The sequence below is a fragment of the Sminthopsis crassicaudata genome, chromosome 2 (genome assembly GCF_048593235.1).
Source record: "Sminthopsis crassicaudata isolate SCR6 chromosome 2, ASM4859323v1, whole genome shotgun sequence".
Classification (NCBI taxonomy): Eukaryota; Metazoa; Chordata; class Mammalia; order Dasyuromorphia; family Dasyuridae; genus Sminthopsis; species Sminthopsis crassicaudata.
This window is the reverse complement of record NC_133618.1, coordinates 128,984,278-129,011,614: the sequence shown is the minus strand read 5'-3', so window position 1 is coordinate 129,011,614 and position 27,337 is coordinate 128,984,278. Positions and strand designations below refer to the sequence as shown.

Below are 27,337 nucleotides of genomic sequence, written 5' to 3'. Positions count from 1 at the left end.
TAGAGATCATGGTCATATTCTTCTCTTTTACAAACTAAAGATGGATAATTTCTTCAATGGATTTACTTATGGTATTATCTCTAGTGTTTTTGTGATCCTGGTCATGTTAACATGTTTTCTTTTTTAGCTTGTTGTCTTTCCTAAAATAGTCCCTTAGTATTGAATGTAATATTCTATTGAATAAAATATTTCAGGCATGGCTATCTAGATGACACAGTGGATAGAGTTGCAGGCCTGAAATGAGAAAGACCTAACTCAAATCTGGCTTAGATACTTACTAGCTGTGTGACCCTGATCAAGTCATTTAACCTCTAATTACTTCAGTTTTTTCAAATAAAGTGAGGATAATAATATGATACATTCAAAGATCATTGAGTAGATTAAGTAAGATATTTGTTTTTAGGGGGAATATTTTATTTTATTTTTAAAATTTTTGATAATAGTTTTTAGTTTCAAAATATATGCAAAATAGTTTTCAACATTCATCCTTGATGACAGGAAATATAATGATAAATATTGTAGGGGATGTGGGAAAACTGGGACATTAATGAGCTATTGATGGAGTTGTGAAATGATCCAACCATTCAGGAGAGCAATCTGGAACTATATATACCCAAAGGGCATATCTGTGCATACTCTTTGACCCAGCAGTGCCATTATGGAGTGTGTATCCCAAAGAAGTCATAAAGGAGGGGAAAGAATCCACAAGTACAAAAATGTTTGTAGCAACTCTTTTTGTGGAAATTGAGTAGATACCCATCAATTGGGGAATTGAACAAGTTGGGTAATGAGATATTATTGTTCTATAAAAAATGAGGAATAAGCCGATTTTAGGAAGGCTTGGCAAGATTTACATGAACTGATGCTGAGTGAAACAAGCAGAACCAGGAATACATTGTACACAATAACAGAAAAAAATTTGTAATGATCAACTATGAAAGACTTGGTTCTTCTCAGTGGTTCAGTCTAAAGCAATCTCAATAGACTTTGGACAGAAATTGCTACCTGAATCCAGAAAAAGATCTAAGGCAACTGAATTGTAAATCATACTATGTTCACTTCTTTTTTTTTTTTTTTTTTTCCTGTATTTTTCTCTTTCCTTTGTTTTTTTTTTCTCTTTTGCTCTCATTTTTCTCTTCCAACATGATTCATAAAGCAATGAGTGTTAAAATAAATAAAAAATAACATTTTAAAAAATTCACCCTTGAAAAATTTTGTCCCAAATTTTTCTTCCTTCCTTTTCTTTCCTCCCCTCTACTAGATAGCAAATAATCCAATATAGATTAAACATGTATAATTCTTCTAAATATATTTTCACATTTATCATGTTGCACAAGAAAAAGTAGATCAGAAATTTTAAAAATGAGAAAAAAAAAAACAAGAAAAAAATAACAAAAAAGGTAAAGCTACTATGCTGTGATCCATATTCAGTCCTCATGGTCCTTTTTCTGTTTGTAAATGGCTCTCTCCATCACAAGTTTATTGGAATTGGCCTGAATCACATCATTGTTGAAAAAAGTCAACTCATCAAAATTGATCAGTGAGAAGATATTTGTAAAATACTTATTATCACAGTGCCTGGCTAAAAGGAGGCACCATATATATGTAAGTTGTCATTATCATTTTCATTTGGTATGATTGTACCAAGGTAGAAAATAAGTAAAAACTAACAACACAGCAACAACAAAAAATTTAGGCAAATCATGAGACTTTTCTCATTTAATATAGGTGAAGGCTAAAATGTTTTTTATCAACATAGCTCCCAATGAAGATTTTTTTTTTTTTTTTTTTTTTTTTTTTTTTTTTTACCATTATAGATCAGGATTTGCTCAGCAACTTAGTCTTAAGAAAATTAATTGCCTACAGGTTCAGCAAGTTGCCCAGGGTCAGAAAGTACAAGAGTAGACCCCCAAGTTATCACATTGACTGCACAATGTCACAGAGTCTTCCCTATGCCAACCCAAAGCATTATATGATAAAAATTCCAATTCTTTATGGCTTAGAAAACATATTATTTTTAGTACCTACTAGATTTGAAATACTTCCAGGAAAGTAATATTCATAATTTTTTGTATATTTTGCTTTTTTTTTTTTCTGGATACTTGATTAGGTCTGGGGGTTGGGTTTCTTATGCATCAGAGAAGCTAATAAATATTTATTGGATTAATTAATTAATGCTTGACCTTGAATACTGACATTCACCTACACTTCCTTTTACCAGAATGTTCAAGCCTCTTGTGATGAGAATAGAATTTGCTCTTAAAGGGGAAAGCAAATTTTCAGAATAAATATGTGATGAATGAGTGAGAGAATAAGTATTTATTTATTAAGTACTTAATATATGCCAGACATGATTCTAAGTTCTGGGTACAAAAATACAAAAGTTAGGCTCTCTCTGCTATCTCCATGCTTATGTCCCAATAGGAGGAAACTCATGAAAGCTGCTGAACACAAGATGGTGTTTGAGTTTGATGAATCTAAGATATAATGAGTTGGCCAAAAGGAAATTTAATTTGCATGACTTTTCTGGAAGTACTGGTTTTATTGATTTGATTATTATACCTAAGAAGATGAAGATTACTTCCCTAGGCAGGGCAGAGTTGGAGAGTCTGTACTAGTTAGGCAAAACACTAAAAAACTTTTCAAGCCCTTCACTGAATTCCTCTTTTAAAAGGGGTCAGGTAAGATAGCTAGAAAGCTGTTTAAAATCTCAAAGACCTGGGTTTAAGTCCCATCGCAGACACATACTTACTTTGTGATCCTGAGAAAGTCAATTAAATTCTCAATACTCTTAGCAATTTTCTAGGATTGTAAATTGCAGAGAAGATGGCAATATGCTTCTGTAGTTAGTTTCTTCACCTGGTAGTTGTCAATTCCAAAGAAACTATAAGATTGAGTCATTATTCTACCCTAAAGTGGGAGAACAGAAATGATATCAGAGTAGGAACAAGGAAAATTAAGTTCTAAACTGCCATGTAGAGTTTATTGATCATGTGAACATGGGCAACTAGTTTAGCATCTTTGAGCTTCAGTTTCCCATCTAAAATGAAATGATAGGACTTGATATCCTCTAGGCTCCTGCCTACCTCAAACATCTCACATTCATTTCTCCATTTTTGCATACACAGACACTGTCTAAATTGATTCAAGTTCCTATTTGATAAGGTGTGACAAGAAAGGTGAATTGCTGAATTGGGGTTCTGCCATATGGTTCTCAGTGTATTACAATATGACTAATTTCTTTAGCAATGTGTGAGATATCTCAATTGCTTCTGAATTCTCTTCATCATAGGAAGATGTATTCTCTACAGCTAAAGAGGGAGTTTACAGAGCCTACCATAGAGAATTGGTAGGTGAGTCCAACTTTACTTTCTCAGAAGCTACTCCAACAATCTTTATTAGTGTTATAAATAAAAATCAGAACAAAAGTTTTAACCCACAGGTTATCAATCTTATGAATAAGGCCCACTGGACACTGAGAGCTCTTTTTATAATATATTTTATGGACCCATAACCAGCCATCAATGAGGAGAAATTTTATGGTACAATTTTATATAAATCAAGATATATATGGTTTCTATTCTTAGTTAGCTAGACTGTGAGTTTCTAGCTAGCATAACAGAAGTGGCAAAATGCACAGCTTTACATTGTTCCTTAAATGTCACCTCTCTCCTGATGATCTCTTGGAGGAATGAGATAAAGCATAACTAGCCTTTCTTTTGTTGTTCTCTTCTACATATCTTCTGTGGTCCAGGAAATGCTCTGGTTTTTTTGTGGTGAAGGGGCAATGTTATTTTTTTTTCTTTTCTGTGAAACACTCTTTGTTTGCTTCCCCACTGCCTTGTAGCCTTGACTCTCCTATGGAATCACTCTCCCCAACGCAACACTATGAATCTTCTGTGCATGAACCAAAAAAAAAAAAAAAAAAAAAAAAAAAAAAAAAATCCAGCTTCTCAGCTTCCTGGCACCTTTGTGCTAATGACATAAAATATAAGAAATCTCCACTATAGAAGAACCCCATTTATTTGTCTCTACAAAATAACTTAAATGCCTTTATCAGGAAATGCATGGGATAAAGATGAACCCAAATACCAGAGAAAGAGAGAGAAAGAAACAGACAGATAGACAGACAGAGACAGAGACAGAGTTACAGAAAGAGAGAGATAGAGACAAAGGAGTAGAGAGAGACAGAGATTGGAAAGAGGGAAGAAGAAAAAGGAAAGAGAAGCAAAGAGAAAGTATGAAGAAGAGGAAGGAAGAAAAATATTAAAGTGAACAGAAGTTGAGAGGGAGCAGGGAGAAAGTGAAATAAGGAGATAGAGAATGAGAGACATACAGAGAAAGAAACAAAAAAATGATAGAGAAAGAGACAAGGAGAAATTAATCTAAGGAGGGGAAACAAACAAACAAACAAAAACCCCAAGAAATATATTGTGAAAGAATCAGTTCACCTTAAAAGGGATGTTTCAGAGCAGTGCCCTTGTGTCTTGAAAGAGAAAATACATCTCTGGATAGAGATTGACTGCCTTGGAAGAAAATTAACCCTTTGGGACAGACTGACCTTATTAAATTAAAATTTGATATCTGAGGTCTTACATCAACATTTCATCTCATAATCAGTTTATCTGCCTTGAAGACATGGGCTACAGCTAAATCAGTCTAACCAAATAGTAAGAAAAACAAAGAATACATGAATTAATTGTGGTACTTTTTTATACCTGTATTGTGAATTACGATAATTTAAATCACATATTATGTCCTGACTACAATTATTAATCTGGAGTCCATTTGTGAAATTCATAAGCACTTCAAACAAATGATTTGGCTTGATAAAAGGCAAGTAAATAGAATCCCAAATGATAAATTTGCTAATTGTCTTTCCCAAGTACAGACATGAGCACATTGATTATCTCCATCTTTCTTTCCACTTTCTGTCTGTCTCTCAACATTATACACAGAGAATACATTTTGAAGAAATTTCTGTGTTCAGAAAGGATTTAAAAGAATCAAACATTATTCTCTCATTTACAACTACTAAAACATCAACTGAAAATAAATAGAACTTTTATTAGAAAAAGAGTTCAATGGTTCTCTTCAGTGACTTTAAACATTCTTTTTAATATACACACATCAAATGAAGATCACATCCCTAGGGTCAGGCAGACAGAAAGAAATTCTATTGTTATCCCACTAATTAAAAAGAAAGAGACAATTCTGATATTTAAATGTCCTTAAAATATATGAAGAACTGTATTCACCCACAAACTCACAATCTCACTGGGTGGGGAGGGGGCACAGAAATATAGCCTTTAATCCATCAAAGATCCTCTTATCTTAATCTTCTGTGAATTATTTTTCATGTAGTTAGTAGAAGAGCTGTCATCTAAAACATCCTAGTCTCTTAGTTCACACTTCTAACAATGATTATTGCAACAGTGTACTTGTGAAACCAACTGACCATCTGGGATCTCAGAACTTTAACTCATATTGTCATTTTCCACCTATCACTGCAGATTGGGGAAGGTTAAAGTGCTGTAGGTGGAGCCCAGACAGTCTCTTCCAAGAAGAGTCTTGATCAATTAAGCAGTTTAGTTCTCCCCTACAATCTAACATAAAAATGAATTTTGTACAAAATAGACATTTACACAGTAAAGACAAAATTAAACAAACAAAAACAAACAAAAAACCACTTTTCTTAGGCAGGAAACCTTGCCAGGCAGTCAAATGTTTATCACTGAAATGTTATAAAGTATAATGAGTTGTGGCTTTGGAGTCAAAGGACCTGATTCTTGCTGGTACTTTCTAAATAATGGTCAGCAAGGCATTAACCACTTTAGGACTGAGTTTCTTTTTCAGTAAGATGAACAGATTGAACCACTTGATTATTAAGGTGCCTTTTAGCTTCATATTTTCAGACAAATAGGCAAAAGAAGCAATGGAAATCATTTCACAAACAGAATTTTTATATGTTAGTTACTTTTTTCATCAAATTTCAATGTGTACCATTATTCCAATAAGACTCCACAGAGTATATAAACAAAATGATAGCTGAATAAGAAAGAAATGTTTTTACTTCCATAAGAAGAGACACCATAATCATTGAGAGAGACAAATTAGACAACTTAAAAATTAACTGACATGTCACAGAGCCATAATAAATGAGCTTATATTGCATGCTACTTAAGGAGATCCTTTTCCTGGTAGGAAATGTATAAGAGGGAGGCATCTGGGTCAAAACCTTGCTTTAGAATTAAAATCCATCCCGGTCTTAGCCTGAGCCTTTAGTTTGTGTAACTATCTTTACTCCTGACTATATGAACATTCAATAAATCATTAAATCTATGAATTCTGAAGCCTATAAAGGAATGAATGAGTGGAGCATTTGTTAAGCACTCATTGTAACAAGGGCTGGAGATACAAAAAGAAAAATAAGAGAGTCCTTGCTCTCAAAGAGTTCTTATTTTAATGGGAGAGAAAACACACATTAGATGTTTTAGCTTCAAGTCAAATGGATAGGTCGCATGGTCCTTAGGCTACAGTAACAAAATAGATAGTTATGTTTCCTCTTTGATGTCATTTCTACTGGTAAAAAAATATATATATTTTTTCTGAAGTTAAACCATTTGACAATATCAAGGATTTAGGTGTCAAGAACTTTCTTTATTATCAATATGCATGACTGCTTTATTGTTCTCTTCCTTTCTGTCTAATCTTTAAACCATTACTCACCCGGATTAGATGTTTGCTTCCTTTTCTTGTTCTTGACCTACTCCATACCTTCTACAAGTTCTTTATTACTTCTTTTTCAATATGACCTTTGAGTTGCATTTGTACTTGGACTTCTACTTTATCATTTGGCTGATGGTGCCCCAAATAATCTCATTGCCTTCAAGTAATATATCCCTGAATCTCCCCATTCCCAATTCCTATTCTGAGTTTATTTTTTCAAATGACCATCCATTCTGTTCTGTTGACAAGAGATAACCCCCCGTTTTCCCAATGACACACAATAATATGAAGAGTAACTGAGATGAATGAATTTTTTTTTTAAAAATGCTAATATACTCAGGAATTTAAACTGCATATATAAAGTCATTCATTTCATTTTTTCTTCTATTGCACAGGTGGTACATGTTTGCTTAATTGATCTTAAGTTAGTCTGATAACCTTTAAGTTCAGAGGCTTATTTAGAGTCAATTGGGTGGCTTGATAGAAAGACTGTTAGACTTGAACTTAGGATAACTGGAACTAAATCTTACCTCCGAAACTGACTTGATTTGAGAACCTGAGCAAGTTTCAGTTTCCTCGTCTGGAAAATAGGTATAGTAATAGCATCTATTTGCCATGATTGTTGTAATGGTCAATTGAGATAATATATGCACAACATTTTATAAATTTTAAAATATTAGATAAATACTAGCTATTACAACTAAATTAGGCATCATTACCAATAAATAGGCTATGCTAGTGAATTCTTAGATAGTTGTTTATTTAGTTGAACTAGCCCTGATTTCTAGTTCTCTGCTTTCCTCTCTTATCTATTGTGTATTTTGATAGTTTAATTAGTATCATGATTTATTTCAACTGTGATTTCCAAGATTTCTAAGGTTGGCTTCCATTTTGAGAAACTTGAGCAGTTCAGAAGTAAGCATTCTTTTCATGATGATAGGGTGATACAAACAAATCAGCTTCTAAAAGAAAATAGCCTATTTCAGAAACACCACACAGGGGCAGGTGTGGGATGTTATCAGCCATTTCCTGAATTAATTAGTATTCACTTTAAGTAACAGGCAAGTCACTAATGTGATAGAAAAATCCGAGTAAATTTTCAACTTCCCTTCATCATACAATATTCATTTTCATTAAGTAACATGCCTGTATAATATTGAATATTAGTTTTACATATTTAATTGAATGTGCATCTTTGCACACAATAACCACAAGCCACAACCACCAACTTTAATCATTAAGGTGGAATGCAACTGAAAGAAGAAAACAGATTCTGCTCCTACCTGGAGGAAGAGAATAGAGGGTAAAAGCAGACCCCAGATGTTCTATGGCTGATGAGAGCCACAAACTCTTGCAAGAGTTTGGACTGGAAGAGTGAACTGAGTTAAAAATATTTAGTGTAGTATGAAGCAGGAATGGTTCCTGAAGTAATGTTAGAGTTGATCTAAATAGTGCAAAACTTTTTGGGCAAATAGCCTACTAATATTTCATTTGAAATCAGGCTTGACAATATAAAACATCTTGTTTAGAGAGACAAGAAAGAAACAGAACAGGGACATAGAAAAACAAGTCATGTGGAATTCAGGAAATATAGGCAGTGAATTGGAGCCTGAAAAAATGATTCCCTAAAGTTTGATAATAATGCTTTGTTTGATCAAAGACACTTGGAATTCATGTTTTCTGTCCCATTATGTCCATTAAGGGTTGATGAGTCTGAATTGGTTCAGATGTAGACTAAACAAGTTGCATGGATGCTATTCAATAAAAATGGTAGACCCATATGGAGAAAAATTAATTTTGAGAAAGATGATGTAAATGAGAAAAAGAACCAAAATAGTTCTTTATCACTACTTTCATGAAATCATATCAAAGAGTACAATTACATAGTGCATGATACAAGCAAACAAAAGCAATGTCTGTCCTATTAATAATTACCATTAGTCTTCTGTCCACCAAGAATAAATATGTACTATCATACTCCCTAATCACAAAATATATAAAAAAGGAAAAATGGAAAGACAGATAGATGTAAAACTTATGTAAGATAGTAATGGCTATACTGCATTTTTAAAGGTAAGTAAAATGATAGAAATTCAGAGTTGGTAGGGACTTCAGAGTCTATGTAGTTCAACTAGTGTCATAAGTTAGAATTTCCTCTTTAATTCAATATCTTTGGCAGGTATTCATAAAGCCTATCCATGGAGACTTGGATTGGCTTTTCTCACTACTTGTGAGAAAATCTCAATATGCTCTTGAACAGCTAGTTGAAAATACAGAAAAAGCAATGATTTCTTAAACTGTGACGAATAAAACAGAATATTTAACAGAAACTAGGAAATAATACAAATGAGGATATGATAGGAAAGTAACTAGCTTCCCTCAAATACTTTATATCACTAGGCCCAGATCAATTAAATTTCAATGTATAAAAAGAACCATAAATATGATTGCTAAATTGCCATCAAAAATATTTGAAAAAATAATTGACAAACTATAATATATTACATACCTGGAGCCCACATGGTGAAATGGTAACTATTTTGACTTATTAGGAAACATTTTAATTATATTTAATTTTCTGGGCTATGGTTCTTTCACAACATACCCCTAACCTAATATAACTTTTATTTGTTAAAAAAAAAAGGGGAACATTCATAAAAATGACTTCAGCACCACATGCAATGCTCTATATTAATCTATGTATTAAAAATCTGTGTATCATTTTTCCTAAGGTGCCTAGGCCAAATCAGGGATCAGGGAAGTTGAACAATGGGAACAGAATCAATCGCTGTAAATACCTCTTATCAGATACTAAAATTTATTCTACTTTGAAGCTGCCTGTATGTAACATATTCATTTAGATATAGTTTAGGCTTTGGATTGGAGTTCCTTTATGAGCCCTATATGAATTTGCTAATAGGAAGGAAAAAGGAAAAAAAAAAAGTCCTAGTAAGACATCTTTTGTGAAGTCAAGGGAGTCTAGGAATCTCTTTTGCTTTAACTAGATAAATGTATTTTAAGTGTTTCCAGGAAAAGTTTTGTACAGTGGGCTACTATAATTTTCCTGGAGTCCTATGTATTGAATATATAGAGTCTAGGCTGTGATGATTCTGTCATGAGGTCAGTAAGAGACACATCCCTGACAATTCTTTTCAACTTTTACTGTTTTCTATTTACATTTGTGTCAGAAGTCATAGGGCCCTGGCAATCATAGGTCATTGGAAATAAGAAGAACTTATGCCTTTCATTTAGTTCTCACACTTGGCTCTTACTTTGAAATGTCTATAGAAGTACTTATCAAGATATTAGTTTTTATACCAGGTTGGTTTATAATCAAACCTGAGCATGAATAAGATATAGATTAATATATTTGTTCTGAAATAAAGCATTATATAATGGCCTAGAATAATAGAAATTCCTGAGCCTGCCAATCAAGCCTCATCTGAGAGTACTAAACTCATCAAAACATTATAGTGAATTAGAAAGATCATCTAAAAAATCATAGAGACTGATCCAAAACCTTGTGCCATGATTAGGAGAAATTAAAAGCATTAACTTAACTATAAATAGGAAATCAACATATTAACCTTTACTTTATTTAAAGACGCAGACACAACATGCATTGCAAATTAGGGCATAAACATCCACTTATTCCCTGTTCACATCATTATCAAATGCTCAAATAAGAACACTGGGTCAAAGAGGGGATTAAAATATACTTTCAACCCTTCCTCCTTGCCCTTTCGGATTCCAAGAATCCATTAGGTGAAAGCAACAGATTGATACAACCAGTATAAGGTGTCAAAAATGCCTACAACAGAAAAATCTTTAGAAGCTGGAAAGGTGAGCATGTATGACATACACTTAACAAACACTACTTTTCATTCTAAGAAGCTATTGCCATTGCAGAGAGCATTTTGTGGAAACAAAAGCAAAACATAAATTCATATAACATTAGATATGGAATGTTCTTTAAGAACATTTATTTTAGTCATTGATACTATTAGCACCAGCATCAAGCACCAGCTGCCTCTGGTCCAATTTTGCATGTAAGAAAACTGAAATTTAGAGAAGTTAGATGCCTAAAGTCAGATGTGTGGACAGTGGCAGAGCTGTAACTTGAACTCAGATTCATGGCTTCCAAAACCAATGCTCTGTTCATTACAGTATGACTGTATTTATATCATAACAGAAAAAAAGGACTTCTTACACTAGGAAGCAAGTTAGAAGATGGAATATAAAATATCTTCCAACTCTGAGATTCTATAATTCTTTCAGTAGAGAACTTTCAACCTACAATCTAGGTGTTTCCAAATATCCAAGTATTTTACAAGAAAAACCAGGCTAATGGGGTTTGTTCAGTTAAGTTGCATTTGAATTTAAGTAACTTAAAGAGAGACAATTCTAATTCTAAAATTTAAATCTCTTTCTTCTTAGTAACATGTGCTTTCTATTCCACCACAGATGCCTTTTTTTTTTCTTCTGTTTTTAATGAGTGCTAAGAATTATGGTCAAACCTAAAAGAGAGGGGAAGATTATTTGCTTAGATGATATAAATGTTTCTTCTACTTTGGGAAGAACACTGAGTCATAGTAACTACACTTCTAATAAAGATGAAAATTTCATCTATTTATGACCAAAAGAAGAAAATGTATTTCAATTCTTATCTTATAGTTTATTCATCCATTTCAATATATGTTATGTGAAGAATGTTATTTCAACAAAAATGGCATTTTCAAATTAATTGAGAAAATAATTGTAAATTACTTTAGCATAGTTACTGACATATGTAGTAGACTCTTGTGATTTTCCCCCCTTCTCTATTGTCAAATGGTGCTCTCAGGATGGAGCAAAAAGTTTGTTTTGTCTTGCTGTGTACATCTAGTGATCAGTATCTTCAGTTATAAACATCATAATAATATAATATATGTGAATGAGTGATATATAAGTAACACCTATATTTTAACATCGTTTATCTATTGTTTATCAATAATATTAACTACTTATGTTGTTTTCCCCTCTTTACACTGTGTAGTAGTCATATTGGCTTATTTATAATCACTCATACACAATATCAAATATCATTTCTGTCTTTGAATGGGTTTTCCTTTGTACTTGAAAACTATTCTATTCAAGTCAACTCTTCCAATGAAAGCCTATCTTTATGTTCTGTTAACTGTTAAGGTCTTTCTCTTAATCACAAAAGGACACTGCAATTACTTTTATGCATATATCTTGAATATATCTGAAAAATCTCTAGTGCCCATCAACTGGGAAATGATTGTATAAATTATGTTATACAATGCAATGGAATGTTTTATTGGATTCATATCATCTGGGGACAAATCCTTGAGCAGAGAAATAGTTTCATGTGGGAAGATTATTCTGTGTAGTCACTATCTTTGCAACAAAATCTAAACATATGTTTCATCATAAGTACAATATATTAAATACAATTTTACCTATATCATGAGGAAAATATTTCTTTGTAAAATTCTCAGTCATCCTAAGATAATCATGGGCAATAAGACTTTACAAAGAAATCCTAAATATACTTTATTCAGTTAGTTAACTATGTCTCAAATGAAAGCTTTTGTAAAAGATTTTAGTCAACAACATCACCACCAATGAAATCTAACTTCTTCCCTATCCTGCCTTAACCCTAGTTCTTTATCTACTTTAAGATGGGCAGAAAAATGACTCATGGTTTATAGACAGAAAGTGATAGGAGGATATTTGGCAAATTTGAATCATCCACCTACTCTACAATCAGGTCCTGAATCACTAGGAGTTGATTAAATAGAGCAATTATAATTTGAAAGCAAACTGCATATTGTTATCTAATTACTACCTTTTATTGCATGAACCCTTTGGAAGAAGGTGAACAACCCAGGATTTCCCTGGATAATTCCTTGGAAAAGGCTCTCTCAGTGCTCCATTCACAATGGGATCAATAAAGACCCTTGTTTTGACTCCTATCTTTAACTTAAGAGTATCTTGTCTCAGCAGGATCTGGTCATTCTTTCAAGTATAGAGCCATTTTCAAATAGAAAAAGGCAGAAAATCTATTTGGACACAAGGGATAAAGGTCTTTACAATCTCAGAAATTCATATCCTAGTGCACCATATTCCACATGGAAATATACATCCTTACTGAAGGAAGGAGGTTAATCCTCCCTTTATCCAAGTGCCTATTATCTCAAGGATTCAGACAGTTTCACATTCAACCATTCAGAATTCTTGGCTGAAGCTCATGCAACAAGGAAAACAAAATGTGGTCTATTACTGACAAGCAGCAAAGCAAATTAAAAATACAGCTTGGAAACTGTAATGAGTCAACAATGTCAAGGCTTGTGGGAGAGAGGGGGAAATACATGCTCAGGTTTGTATAAATGAGACATTAGAGTTGGTCTTGTAGGTAAATTATAATAGCAAGTAATGATGCGACTGCACTTCTACTACAGGGAAAAATTTGTACTTTATCATCCTGACTGAATACCTTAGGACACTACAGCCTTAAACTTAAGCCACTTCACACTGACAATATAGAAGTGATAACACAAGACCAAATGAAATCACCAAATTTCTCTGGAGGCCAAAGGAAAGAGTAGATAGATATGCTTTGAGGAGAGCCTTGGTCATGATATCTTTTAGATAGAAGTTTTTTCCTTATCAAGACCTAAGATTACAAATAAATTATTTTGGACACCAAAGGGCAAAAATATATGTGTATATAAGAATATATACAACATATATATATATGACATAAATGTGTATAGACATATATTTATAGGTATATGTATATATATATATGTGTTATGTATCTATATCTACACATATGTGAGTATACACATTCTGACACAGAACACCATAATGGATGTATTGCAAAGAATGGATGGATGACAATTTATATAAATGAGTACATAAACATTCATTGAGAGCTTATAATGTACCAAGCACTGCTATGTATTACATTGTATATTGAGAAAGCTAGATTATTAAATGGATAGAAACATGAATCTATAGTCAGTAAGACCTCAGTTCCAATTCAGCCTCAAAAACATACTAGCTATATTACCCAGGAAAAGTCACTTACCCTTTGCCTCAGTTTCTGCATATGTAAAATGAGGATAATCATAGCTAGCACCTCTCTGTAAAAATCAAATGAGATAAAAGCAAAGTGCTTAGTACAGTGCCTGTCACATAGTGAGTGCTATATGAATGTTAACTATTATTATTCAGAATTCTTTATATCCATATATATTTATGTTATATAATTCAATTGACATTTATTGAATGTGTGGTGTCAGGTGGACAATGGCCAAATTCTGAGAATCACCACTGACATTCAAAGCCACTAAGCCAATTAGCAGAAACTCTTTCCCAAGTGGGAGCTTCTTTTCTCCGGCTTTGAAAGTCACCAAAATATAGTTCTCAAAGCTTTATAATGGATTCACTGCTTTGTTCCTTCTGTGAGTTATGTCAGAGGTGATTTGTCACTCGCATTACTAAAAGCCCTCTTTCAAAGTGTTTTGACACTTTAGTTAGGACTATAAGCCCTTAACAATTTTTGACATCTAGGCAGACTCATCTGGCCATTCACGGAGAGGCTTATTTAGCTCCAAATGGGTAACTTCTCACAGATGGGCTTGCAGCAGAGAGAATGGTTTTATAAAATACTGAATGATATATGCAGAATAACCCTACACTTGAAAATTTGGAAGCAGCATGGTATAATACAATGTTTCCAACCTGCCCAGCTTGGACTCTGAAGTCTACAAATCCATGTGTACCCTAGCCATCTTATTAATGACTCACTGTGAGTAATAAGCAAGCCTACCATCTGTAGACTGACTAAATACTATGTCACAATATGGGTACTACTAATTTTTGCACATATACAGGGAGAGTTGTGATTAACAAAATATATATATATATGTATATATATATATATATATATATATATATATATATATATATATATATATATATATATATATATATATATATATATATATATATATAAACAGTAGGCATCCCATAAATGTTTGTTGAATTCAATCTACATTTATATATTTTTAAAAGTAAAGTTTAAAATTGTACCTGAAACAAAGCAAACTTTTATCATTATATATTTTCTCAATTAGTATCTCCTAACAGCCCAACCACTGACAAATAGGAGTCCATGAAACTCTATTAAAAGTGGGACTTATACTCATAGACAGTGTAGTCACTGGTATAAGTAGAAAGAGTGCAACACTGTGCCTTAAAATACCTAAGTACTGCTCCTACCTCTATCTGCTTATCAAACAGCTGAGAAATCTTAAAAAAAAAAAAAAAAGGCATTTGATAGCTCTAGAGCCAATTAAACTATAAAACAAGAGATTTGACTAGATCTTAATATTTGTAAAGTCCATTATAATAATGATCATTCAAGAACAAGATTCTAAAATTATATGTTAAAGTTGTAGTAAGGTTTTTATAAGTCAGTATAGGTATTTTGTGTTATATGGGGGCATTTTCTTTGAAAACATTAGATAACAGATTATACATTATATTTCAGTGATTAAATGGTTGTCAATTAGATGTCCCAAATGCTGTTAACTCATCTGACAAAAGGGAAATATTTAAAAATGGTTAAGGAGGGGGGAGGGAGAAAGAAAAAAAAAATAATAACAGTCCCTTATTTCCACATTATATTGCAAACATAGCAAAGTGTTATTCACAAAAAAGGATATTCAATAATTTGATTTAGGACTAATTTTTATTTAGATTCTCATTAAGCATCCTGTAAGTCAAATGTCCAAGAATCATTAAATCAAATAACAGTGCAAAACACTTTTTTTATAGTTATGAGAATTCATCCAATTTCTTCCAAAATATTGAGTAAGCAGTATACTGAGAATTAAAAAAAAAATAAATGAAACAATCATCTCCATACATTTTGCATTAGCTGAACAAGCCAGTATAAAGAAAATTGTCTATTTTCACTGAATTTGCACCAAATATTAACTGCCATTTACATGTCCTGAGCCATTAATACCTGTACAAAATAGGAGATAAATAAATGTATATTAAATAGAAAGAGAGATTACTTATAGAGTCTAAGGAGCAAGGTTCTAATCTTGGCAATAATATTTATTAAAAGAGTGAGCTTGGCTCTAGGTCTAGTTAGGCAACAACCTTAAGCTCCCTGGTCTTCAATTTTGTTTTGTTTTCTCCATAAAATTAAGGTCTTGACCTGTATAACTTTTGAGATCTCTGGAAACTCTGGCTCTATGATCTGTGATGTTTGTTATGGTCCTATTTGATTGTTAATTAATGGCAAATTATTATAAATGGTCTTATTTGAAATCAAATGCCTTCATACTTTCTCTTTATTTTATTATCTCCTGTTTACTTTTTGTCCAGTCCTTTCTGATCCTTTGGGATCCCATGGACCATAGTGCTCCAACACCTTCTATCTTTCACTATTTCTCAAAGTCTATTCAAGTTTATGCTCATTGTTTCCATGATACTATTTATCTGTCTTGTCCTAAACAATCTCTTTGTCTTTAATCTTTCCCGTCAAGAAACTTTTGATGAATCTCATCTGATCATCAAGTGGCCAGAGTATTTAAGCTTCAGTATTTGACTTTCCAATCAACACCTCAAATTAGTTCTTATATGAGCTAGGCCTTCCATAGACCAATTCATCCATCTCTCAATCTCTCTCTCTCTCTCTCTCTCTCTCTCTCTCTCTCTCTCTCTCTCTCTCTCTCTCTCTCTCTCTCTCTCTCTCTCTCTGTGTTAATCTTTCTGTCTATATGTAGCTTTCTTATTGTTTGTTATCCATATGCCATAGTATTAATGTATGGACATCAAAATACCCTTAAAAGTCTTCTCCAGCACCACAATTTGAAAGCATCAATTCGGCAGTGTTCCGCTATCCTTATAGTTCAACTTTCACAAACATTGTGATTGAAATAACAAACATAGCTTTGATTATACATATATTTTTCATCAAGATTATGTCTCTGCTTTTAGTATTTATTTCATAACTCCTTTTAATCTTGCTTCTAACTTCACAAGTACATGGTTGTCAGGAGTCTTATAATTATTAGATCCAACTGTCTTTTCTCATTCTTCATCCTCATCTCTGTTGGCCCTATGTGATTTTTAACATTGTTGACTATTTTCTCCTTTTGGACACCCGATGTCCTTTCTGGGTTATTATGAATTTGATCTCTCCTGATCCCTTCTGCCTGCCTGACTAATCCTTCTCAATCACTTCTACAGGATCCTCATCAATGTCCTAATTCTCTCTGTCATGACTCTCTTAACTCTTTTGTTGAATACATCAGGACTTACTTTTCATTTATGATCTTCATGCAGATGATGTATAAATTCAATATCATACCCTCATCACTTTTTGGATTACCTCAGCATTCTTCTGGATATCTCCATTCGAATATTCCATTCAATATTCTATTGAATTTTAGATATCTCAAGCTCATTATACCCACAAAAGAACTCATATTACTTCCTGAATTGGTTCCTATCTCTTACTTCTTGACATCTAATTTCATCCTTCTTCACCCTATCTCATATATTCCCTACATCTTTTATAGTGCTCCCAATTTCTCTACTCAAATGGTCAAAACACTAATTTGTGTTTTATAAATCTTTTGTTTGGCAATTGAAATGATTTCCTAATTGTTTCCCTATTTCTAATCTTCCCAAATCTCTTTCCTACCCTTATATAATTACCAAAACAATATCCTTAATGTACACTATAGATCAAACCACTTTACCTTCCTATTAAAGGAGCTTCACTCTCTCTAATATTAGTTACACACTCCCCATTCTGGGATTAAAAATTATTTTTGATTAACTGATGAGTGTGATAAATTATTTTGTTCTGAGCCTTTAGGTTTTTTTTTTATTGTTTTAATGTTAACCTAGTCATCAATCTTCATTATCACTCCCAAAATTATATCATCTGCAAATTTTATAAATATTCCATGTATTTATCCAAGTTATATTGGTTTTGATGAAGACAGATCCAAATAGAGACCTTTTAACATATTACTAGACATCACTATTACTGTTAGTCTGTTCAATTAGCATTTGTAACAGTATTCTATGGATACAGTTACCCAAACAACTTCAAATCTAGTAAATTATTTCATCACCACTTGCCTTCATTTTCTGCTTTGTCCCTAAAAGTGCCACAATAATATGTTACATGCCTTGCTACAATTACTATTCACCATATCTACCAGTCTAACAAGTTAAAACGAGAAATGAATTTGTATTGAGATGATGATGCTCTTACTAAACTCTTTTTTGTGTACAAGTGATAATCGTGATTTTTCTAAGTCCACATACAAGGTTTAATAAACTATGCTAGAATCATATAATTCTGGAATCAAAAAGAATCTCAACAGCTTCGTGGTCCAGCCTCATCCAAGGAAAAAACTTACTATAGTATTTATTACTATTGATCATCCAATTTTTGCTTAAAGATGTGCAGTGAAGAACAATTCAAACTCTCAAGGAAGGTCAATGGTCAGCTGTAATGATTAGAAAGTTTGTTTTTGTTTGTTATCTTTATGGCATTTCTAAATTTCTTTCTTTTTAATTTTCACACATTGAACCTGGTTGTATCTTCTTATGTCAAATGGAGCAAGATAATATTTTAATAATGAATGACAAATAATAATGAAGACAATTATCATATTCCTTCTGAAGCTTCTTTTTTTCAGGTGAAACATCTCCATTTCCTTAGATTTATCCTGTTATGACCTAGACTTAAGACCTTTCACTATTCTGTTGAATAGTGCTTGGCCATTACCTGGCTTATTCATGTATCTCCTAAATTGTAATGCCCAGAAATAAATGAAATATTCCTACATGTTCCAACCAAGGCAGAGTACAATGGAACTACCGCTTCTTTATTACCACATGCTATATTTCTGAATATAACCAGAATCATATTAGATTTACTTTGGAATGAATATTTGGAGAATAGCTGGTATCAATATCATCCATCTATAATTTCTAGAAAATGCAGACATTTATTCATATGAGTCTTCTAATATCTCTTCAGAAATGATCAAAAATGGTCCTCCAATATTACCTGGAAGGGTCACTGATAATAGAATATATTTGAACAAGGCAAGTTACAAGACAAGATCTAACCCAAAGAACAGCTGTTTGTCACTTGAACCATTCAGCTATTTGGTGAATGAAAACTTTAGTAAAAACTCACCAAGAAGCAGTGTCATATGAACATGATCAGAATAATCTGGCCATCTCTGGCTTGAAAGGTTGTCTTTTCTTTTTCCTATGAGCAATCATGGCACTCCAATATGAATGGGATAATTATAGTAATTTTCCATCACATGGGACATATTTCTCTTTCATTTCATGGAAGAGGAAATTTGATGTGCAGTATACAATATGCTCAAATGTTTCTTGGTTACTGAAGTTCAGCAGAGACAAATGCAGAATCACAGTGAAAATGCCTTTTGATATTTAAAAGTATCATTATGCTTGATGACTTAGAAAAAATCTCCATGAACCATGTTCTAAATGATGAGAGAGGGATACACAATATTTGCTGGAATATCATTGATATCCAGGTAGGTATTTTACCACTTGCTGTACCTTGAACAAAGGACCTCATTTTCTAACTCCATGCATTTTCACTGACTGTCCCCCATACCTGGAATTATCTCCCTCCTTACTTCTGTGTAATGGATTTCTAGGCTTCCTTCATGAGCAACCTTCTACACCAAACCTTACCTGATCTCCCTTAAGCTAGCCCTTTCCTTCCATTTATCATCTCCAATTTATCCTACATAATTGTTGTTTGTACTCAATTATTTTGCATATTCTTTCCTTGAGAAAACTGTGAGATCTTAAAAGCAGGGTATTTTTCTGTTTTGTTTCTTTATTTTTTGTCCTTCTTTTGTATCCCTTGTACTTGGCACAGTATCTGACTCATAGTAGGACCCTAATAGTTACTTATTGCCTGCTAGATCCTGTGGGGCTGGATCTTTTGAAATGCTGGGATTAAACATAATAAACATATGTCAAAATTATTTCCAATATTGAGAAGAAATTGAAGTTTAATATAATTGATGCTAAATGGTAAGTTTACTTTCTTTTTTATTAATTTATTTAAAAGCTTGAGAAGAGTCCAGTACTAAGCAAGCTAAGTAACTTTGAACTAATCATAGTGATCAATAAGGTAGTCCTATTAAGGAGATGATTACTGACAACCTATGCCCTTTTATACTTCACAAATTAAGCTTCTTAAAGGTGGAGAATTTTCCATCTTCTGTCTTTAAATTCACAGCACACAGCACAATGCCATGCACATAACAGGTCCTTAGTAAATATTTGCTGAATAGTTGAATTAGTTATCTGAATATAGAATCCAACAGTTTTGATAATTTAATCTTAATAATCAAACAAGTCAAATGGAAGGGAAAATGTCTAGGCTCTTTTGTGGGGAAAACCTGAAGGAAACTATAAGGCAGTTACTCAGGAAATCAAACTAAAGTGTGAAGAACAATTAGGTAATGATTAAATATTAATGGAAGCTCTCATTAGCAGGAGGAGTCTTCATAGTGTCCAAACAGGAGTGACAAAAGAAAGGAAAGGAGAAGGAAAGGAGAAGGGAGAGGAAAGACTTTCCTTTGTTACTGAAGGAATCGTTCCATTGGTGCTATCTTTCAGAAGTGAGCTTGTGTCTCAGTTCACATGTATTCAGAAATACTAATCAATTGTTCTGAAGGCTATTCTATCTGTAAAATTGCATTTTAAAATATTACCCATTGTGACAAGCCCTTTCCTTAGCCCCTTCAAAAGCTCTCTGTATCCAATTTCCACACCTAATGATTCTGAGTTCCGCAGACTGATCTGAAGTAAGCTACCTTCTTTCCAAACTTGAAATGAAGCATGAAGCGAAAGGAAGACATTTACTGATACATAGGGCATTAAACTTTAAAGTCACTGAGGAAAACTGATGCTGTTTGATCTCAGCAAAGACCACATTCTGGACAGATACTTAAATGTGTGCCAAGCCTAGAGCAGTAAGACCTGCCATTTTCAAGTAGCAGTGAATGATAGTGGCAGTAAAAGCACAATTACATATTTGACAATTATATCATCCTAGTTAAACATTTTGAATACTCCTGTAAGATGTGTAGGATTGTGCCACAAGAGGGGTTTGCAGAAGGGCTGGAATGACAGCAAGTCATCATAGTGATTTATGGTGATTGTGACTGCATTCAATTAAATTGTTCTTAACTGATTTTAATTAATTGAAAAACAATGTTGGTTTGGAGAACATGACTTTACCTCTGAGGATGAAATGCTGATTGAACAGGGTATAGCACTTGCATAAATGCTCAGTTGTAATTTTTTTTTTAAGGTGGTTCTTTTGTTACTCTGGAAACAAGATTAGAAGATATACAGACAGTATATATTCCAGCTGTGTTGATTCAAGGATCATTGATGTGACATAGGAACACAGATTCAGACTTGGAAGGGACATCAGAAGTCATCTAGTTCAGTCTTTATTTTACAGTTGTGAACATTAAAGCTCAGGGAGTAAATAATAACAGCTGCTGTACAATCACTATCATGTACAATGTTAACTCACAATATTGATCCCCAAAATAGATAAGTAATCTTTCTAGGCAAAAGCTACAATTAACCTGTGTGGTGGCTGAAATTGCCCTAACTGTATATCGAAACATAGACAAGCTACCAGTTTTATTTTTTAGGGAGTATAGAGCTTAACATTAGTTAGCCTTAATCAACCTCCAGTGACTGATGTTTCCTTAAGATAGGTAGCCAACAAAAGAAGACAGAGCCTAGCCCCTGAGAAAATCAGGAGACAATGTTCAGAATTCCTATCTAACCCAGACCATTTTATGAGGCAAAAAAAGACTTATTTCACATCACTACTCCCTTTGCTCTCAGCTCTTTAGTGGATCTAGCCCTTTTTCAGATTCAATTAACCCCATATTCCCTCACTGATAGAATATACAGATATTCTATCATCATCTATTGCTAATGAATTCCATCAACCCCATAGGTAATGGAGAAAACTGCCTCTTACAAAACTTGCCCAATATCCTTCAAATTCATTATTTCTTTTCCTAATCATGTCCTCTTCTCCTAGTAACTTACCAGCTCCCACTGTCCTCCACTCTTTCCCAAAACACACCTCTTACGACCAGTGCATCTTTTGAATTACTGTGCTTAGAGCATTTTCTAACTGTGAACTCATAGGCTAGCATGTGTATGTGTGGATAGTAATATATGTGGCCTATTATAGAATAGGATAATCTAGGCTATGTCTTTGTTGAAAGTTTCACATCTCTTTGTGAATCTCTTCCAAGTGGCCAAATCATTCTCAAGCTAACTCCATTCTCTGGGCTATATGTCCTCTTCCACTCTGTTTTTGCAAAGTCTTTCTTTCTCCAATGAAGGAATTTGGGTATTCCTTGCAAGTAGTACCTACTTTGTATTTGCTTATTTGTGAACATGTAAGCCACCAACTACTATCACCCATCTCACCAGATTATAATTCTCTGAGGGTAAGAGTTTAAAAAAATCCATCTTTAGCATGGAACACAATGCTTTGTACAAAATGTATATAGTAACTGGGGTCAACTAGGTAGTACTCTATTATATTGGCCTGAAGTTCAGAAGATACATCTTCTGGGCTGGATTAAGTCTTAATTAATTCTTAATTAATTAATCTAATTATTTTCTAGGTATAAATTCTATAATACTATAATTTTCATTAATTTAATCTAATCTAACCATCAGGTAGAATAATAAATATCAGGAATGTGCCAAAACTGAGAAAACCTACTAATTAAACCTAATTTAGAATAGAATTGAAAAGGTAAGAATGAATAGACATTCTATATACCTGAAGCTCTTTCTGGGGTGTACCTCTTCCTGTTTCTCCTATCATTTTCCAGGCAAGATTCATAAGATTATCAGGGTTAGAGATAGAAAAGAATTGGAGAGATAAATTAGACAAATGTACCTATTTCTTAGATAAAGTAACTGAAATCTAGACAGGAAAATATCTGTGTGAGATCAAAGAAATAAGCATAAGAGTTATGTTTCATATCCAGAACATTTTCTCTATTACATTGTATAGCTTCCTTGTTCTGAGATATATTGCTGGAGTTCTGGAAAGGTTGTCCACCACTTAGAAAGAAAGAAATGGAGTAGATAAAGGAGACCTTGGGACTAGATTATAGCCACTATATAAAAATTAGGGAATTCAATCTGAATTTTTTAAGAGCAATAATTTATCTAGTGCTTTAATATTTACAAAATACTTTATTCTAAATAACCTGTGAGAAACCACATGGTATAGACTATATGGCAGAAACATATATTTGCCATTAAAGACTATGGCTCTTATCATAACTCTGATGCTTATTACCAATGTGGCTTCAAATATGTCACTTTATCTTACAAGGCCCAAGTTTCTTCACTTGTAAATGAAGGGTTTGAATTATATGGCTTGCAAATTTCCTTTCTGTTTTAATTTCTATAATTCTATGAGTTAGACATATCCCCTCTATTCTAAAGGAATTTGTTTCTTCATTTGTGAATGAAGTATTTCCATTATGATTCCAATTCTAAATTATATGGTTCTTTGAGTTAGACAGGATAATTAACTTATCATTTCCATTTTATATATGAAAAAGTGGAGTCTCAGAAAGATGAAGGGACTTGACCAAAGTCAACATGGTATCCTGTAGATGAAGCAGGATTTGAGCTTTTAAATTCATATAGTAACTTTAATGAATTAAAAAAATCATCTTAAAGAAATAATTAGAGTTGACAAGAGAGTTGTAAATAGGATCCATGGTAATTGGTCTTACCTGCTGTGACCTAGCCCAGCTGGTATAGAGTTATAATATTTACATAATCTATATCTACATACCCTATAACATGGTATTCGAAATTCTATATGACAGAGGTTTTCATGCATTATATATGTAGATACATCTGTTTATCTATATGTGCATACATATATAGATTCTAGCTATGAACATTTAATATATATATACATATCACAAATTTAGACTCAGAATATGAAAGGACCTTATATGTTTTCTATACACAAATATACACTTCTTTTATAGATTGGGAAAATAAAGCCATGATAAAGATGTGATTTAATTAATAAAATAGTTAACAATCAAATTGGTAGGGAAAAGGTTGTTTCTATTGTTCTTAAGTACTGAATTTTCATAGCTCTCAATACCAGATCTTAAAACCCCTGCATAAGTCAATAATTAGGACTTGTCCTTTCATGCATTCCAGATGAAAATTTCAGGAGGTTCCCCTCTATTGTCTTTTCCAATGAAATCAATGTTTCTGTTCTGACAGAAAACCAATATTAATTGTAAAGTCTCTGCATGACATTTATGCATGTATATTTATGTGTATATATGTGTGTGCATAGATGTATGTGTGCATATGTGTTTGTATGTAGGAAGCTAAGCTTAATTTTTATCCAACAGTATTCTCCCTCCCCATAAAAAGAATAATAAATATGGTATTTGCAAGGTTAATTAAATTAAAATTCACTGAGAATTATTATTTGTACATTATGTTGTCTTCTTTCCTTAAAGTCCTACCACAATTCAAATAATTCTCCCTGAATATAGACATTCTCTCTCCTCTTCTCCTATATATCCTTTCATATTTATTCACATTAAAAACGAAACAAAGCAAAAAAAAGCTACTGCTTATAGGACACCCATCTTATAGTCCTACTAAAGACTATAATTAGTAATTAATTAATAATTATCTAATGACAGAATAATAAGTATCGTGTCAATACTGAAATGTGTATCGACTTAACTAGAATTTCTCTCACTTTCTCATCCAAGTCCTTTAGAAAGATCCAAGAGTGAACAACGTAAAACACAGATTAGATTTCTTCTTCAAACTAGTAGAAAATAGAAGTCTTCAGAATATATCATTGATTTCAAAATTGATACTCAAAATTTCAGAAACATATACATATAATAATAATACATAGAGGTGTCTTATAGTATCATTTTTACCAACTCTTATTATGTTCCCATTGATGATATTTGACATTAATTAAATTATTGTTAAATAAAATATCTGGGTTACCTCAAAAATAATGACTTTTTTCTTTTTGGAAATCTTCAAACAATGATGGATGAATACATAGATATTACAATTGTATTTTCTTTACATATGGAGTAGAGCATGATCCAGATATCTTCCAAGTCCCTAAATCTATGAACACTAGAAGTGTTCTAGTAATATTATTCAATCATTTATATATTTAAAAGACACTTATTAAGCACCTATCATATTCATAAGATTTTAACTGTCAAAGGAGATACAAAGTTCAGATAAAATATTGTCCCTTCCTTCAAGTACTTTTTAATCTCATTCCATAACAAAAGGCATTAGAATTTAATTATAGTACACTATACATGGTGAGTAAATTAGAAGAGTTCAAAGAAAAGTTTGAGGTGCAAGGTTTGGGCTAAGTATCTTTGTGAATACTTCATAAATAGAAGAGATATCCGGTGAGTTGGACTTTAAAGGAAGATGATGTTATGAAAGGAATGATGGCCTATGCATTTGAAAACTGATTTTTAGTCTTGCTCCTGCCAGAGAAGCAGTATGTTGTAAAATATAGATATCTGGCACTGAAATCAAAAATAATTGAATTCCAAGTCCTGCCTCAGATACATTGGCTGCATGATCAAGGACAAGTTATTTAACTTACAAGTGTTCTAGTTCTCTAACAATGCAGATTGCTGAAAATATCCTGGTTTGTACTGGTGAAGAGTTATTTCTTCACCAAGAAAATCACCAGTTAACCTTCAGTCCCTATTTCCCTCTGCCACTTCCTGGGACAGTCTATGGGAGTTAATTTTTTAATACTAAAGTGAGGTGGTTGAACTAGATGAGCTGCAAAGTTTTTTCTATCTCTCATATTCTATAATTCTGTCATTATGGTGAATAAAGTTTGACAGGCAGTACGTTCCAGTCACCAGAAACAGTGTGAGCAAAAGTATAGAGGAAGAATGTTTTGGTGTAATCTAGTTTAATGACAAATTGAAATTGATGGAATGGAGTAGAATAAGATGAAACCATAAAGGTAGAATAGTGCCAGATTGATATGGCAATATCTGCTAAAAAAGCAAAACAAATAAACAAAAAACACTGAATTAACCTGATTGGCTGATGATGTTAATCATTCCTATTTTTAAAATGTTCAACAAATAAATGGCACTTTAGACTTATGTAAATGTATATTTGTAAAACTTGTCAATTCCTTCTGTAAAGAGAATCCTATGTGAAAAATTCTGACTTTTGGAAAACAAAACAAAACAAATGATGATGATGATGATGATTGTGTGTGTGTGTGTGTGTGTGTGTGTGTGTGTGTGTGTGCACTTGAAGGCTATATTTTCAGAACAAAAAACCTACCAAATTAGAAAGAATAAAAAGAAAAAAGATAGCATACATTTTATCTTTGTTGTCCAAGAACTAGTTTTACCAGGTCTAGAAAGGCTCCTCATCAAGTTGGCTACTGAATGAGGAATCCTTCAGTCAATGTAGTCCTAAAAAGCTTTCTATTGTGTTTCAAGAAAATTTGTAATAAAGTAGCAATACTGGTGAAATCATAGTACCTGAAAGCACTAAACAAATGGATCCTTTTCAAATGACCTTCTTGCAACTGGCCCTCAAGATAAAGGTCAATGATCAGAGGATGTAGAGTTGGAAGGAACTGACAGATCAATTAACCCAGCCCCCTCATTTTACAGATGAGGAAATTGAAGCCAAGAGAGGATAAATAACTTGGTTAAGGTCACATAGCTCATTGCCCAGGAGACAATCTGGTGATATCATAAAGATGTGAACATAAACTACTTTACAAAATATAAACACTAAAGAAAAAGAAAACCTTAATGTAAAGTACTTTAATTACTTTAAACTCATTTAAGAAAAACAAAAATAAAAATAAACCTTTTCAGTCATTTCACATAGTAGTCTTTACTATATTCCTTTGAAGAACCAAGTAGTAAAATGCAAATTTCTTGAAAATAGGGGCTTTTTTTCTTTGTCTTTGTATCCCCAGAGAATTTGCTTAACAGATCATTTAATTAGGTTAGATCAGCCAAAGTATGTATTATTTTCCTCCTCTTTCATCTCCCCAACTTTTTACAAACTGGGGACTAATATCAAGAATAGGGGCAGCTAGATGATAGAGTAGATAGAGTGCCTAGACTCAGACACATTGCTTATTACATCACTTAATCCAATTTGCCTAAGTTTCCTCATCTGTAAAATGAGCTAGAGAAGACAATGGCGAACCATAATGAAGCCCAAATGGGGTCATGAAAAGTCAGATATGATAACATGTCAATAGTACTTGTCCCAAGGTCATGATTTGTCAGAACCATGTAAGAACCAATACCAGAACCCAAGTGACTCAAAATTTTCCTCATTCCAGATTTGTTGCATACTATTTTTCAATAAATAGCAGATAAACCTAAGTCTTCAGTAAGCTTTAAAG

The 27,337-nt window shown here is 32.8% G+C and overlaps 1 protein-coding gene and 1 pseudogene across 8 annotated transcripts in view; both read right to left on the bottom strand.

The window, feature by feature from the left end:
- Nucleotides 1-27,337, bottom strand: part of UNC5D (unc-5 netrin receptor D) — a 770,467-nt gene that overhangs the window by 680,818 nt on the left and 62,312 nt on the right. The window lies entirely within an intron of this gene.
- LOC141554868 (pleiotropic regulator 1 pseudogene) overlaps nucleotides 16,106-27,337 on the bottom strand; it is a 52,186-nt pseudogene continuing 40,954 nt past the window's right edge.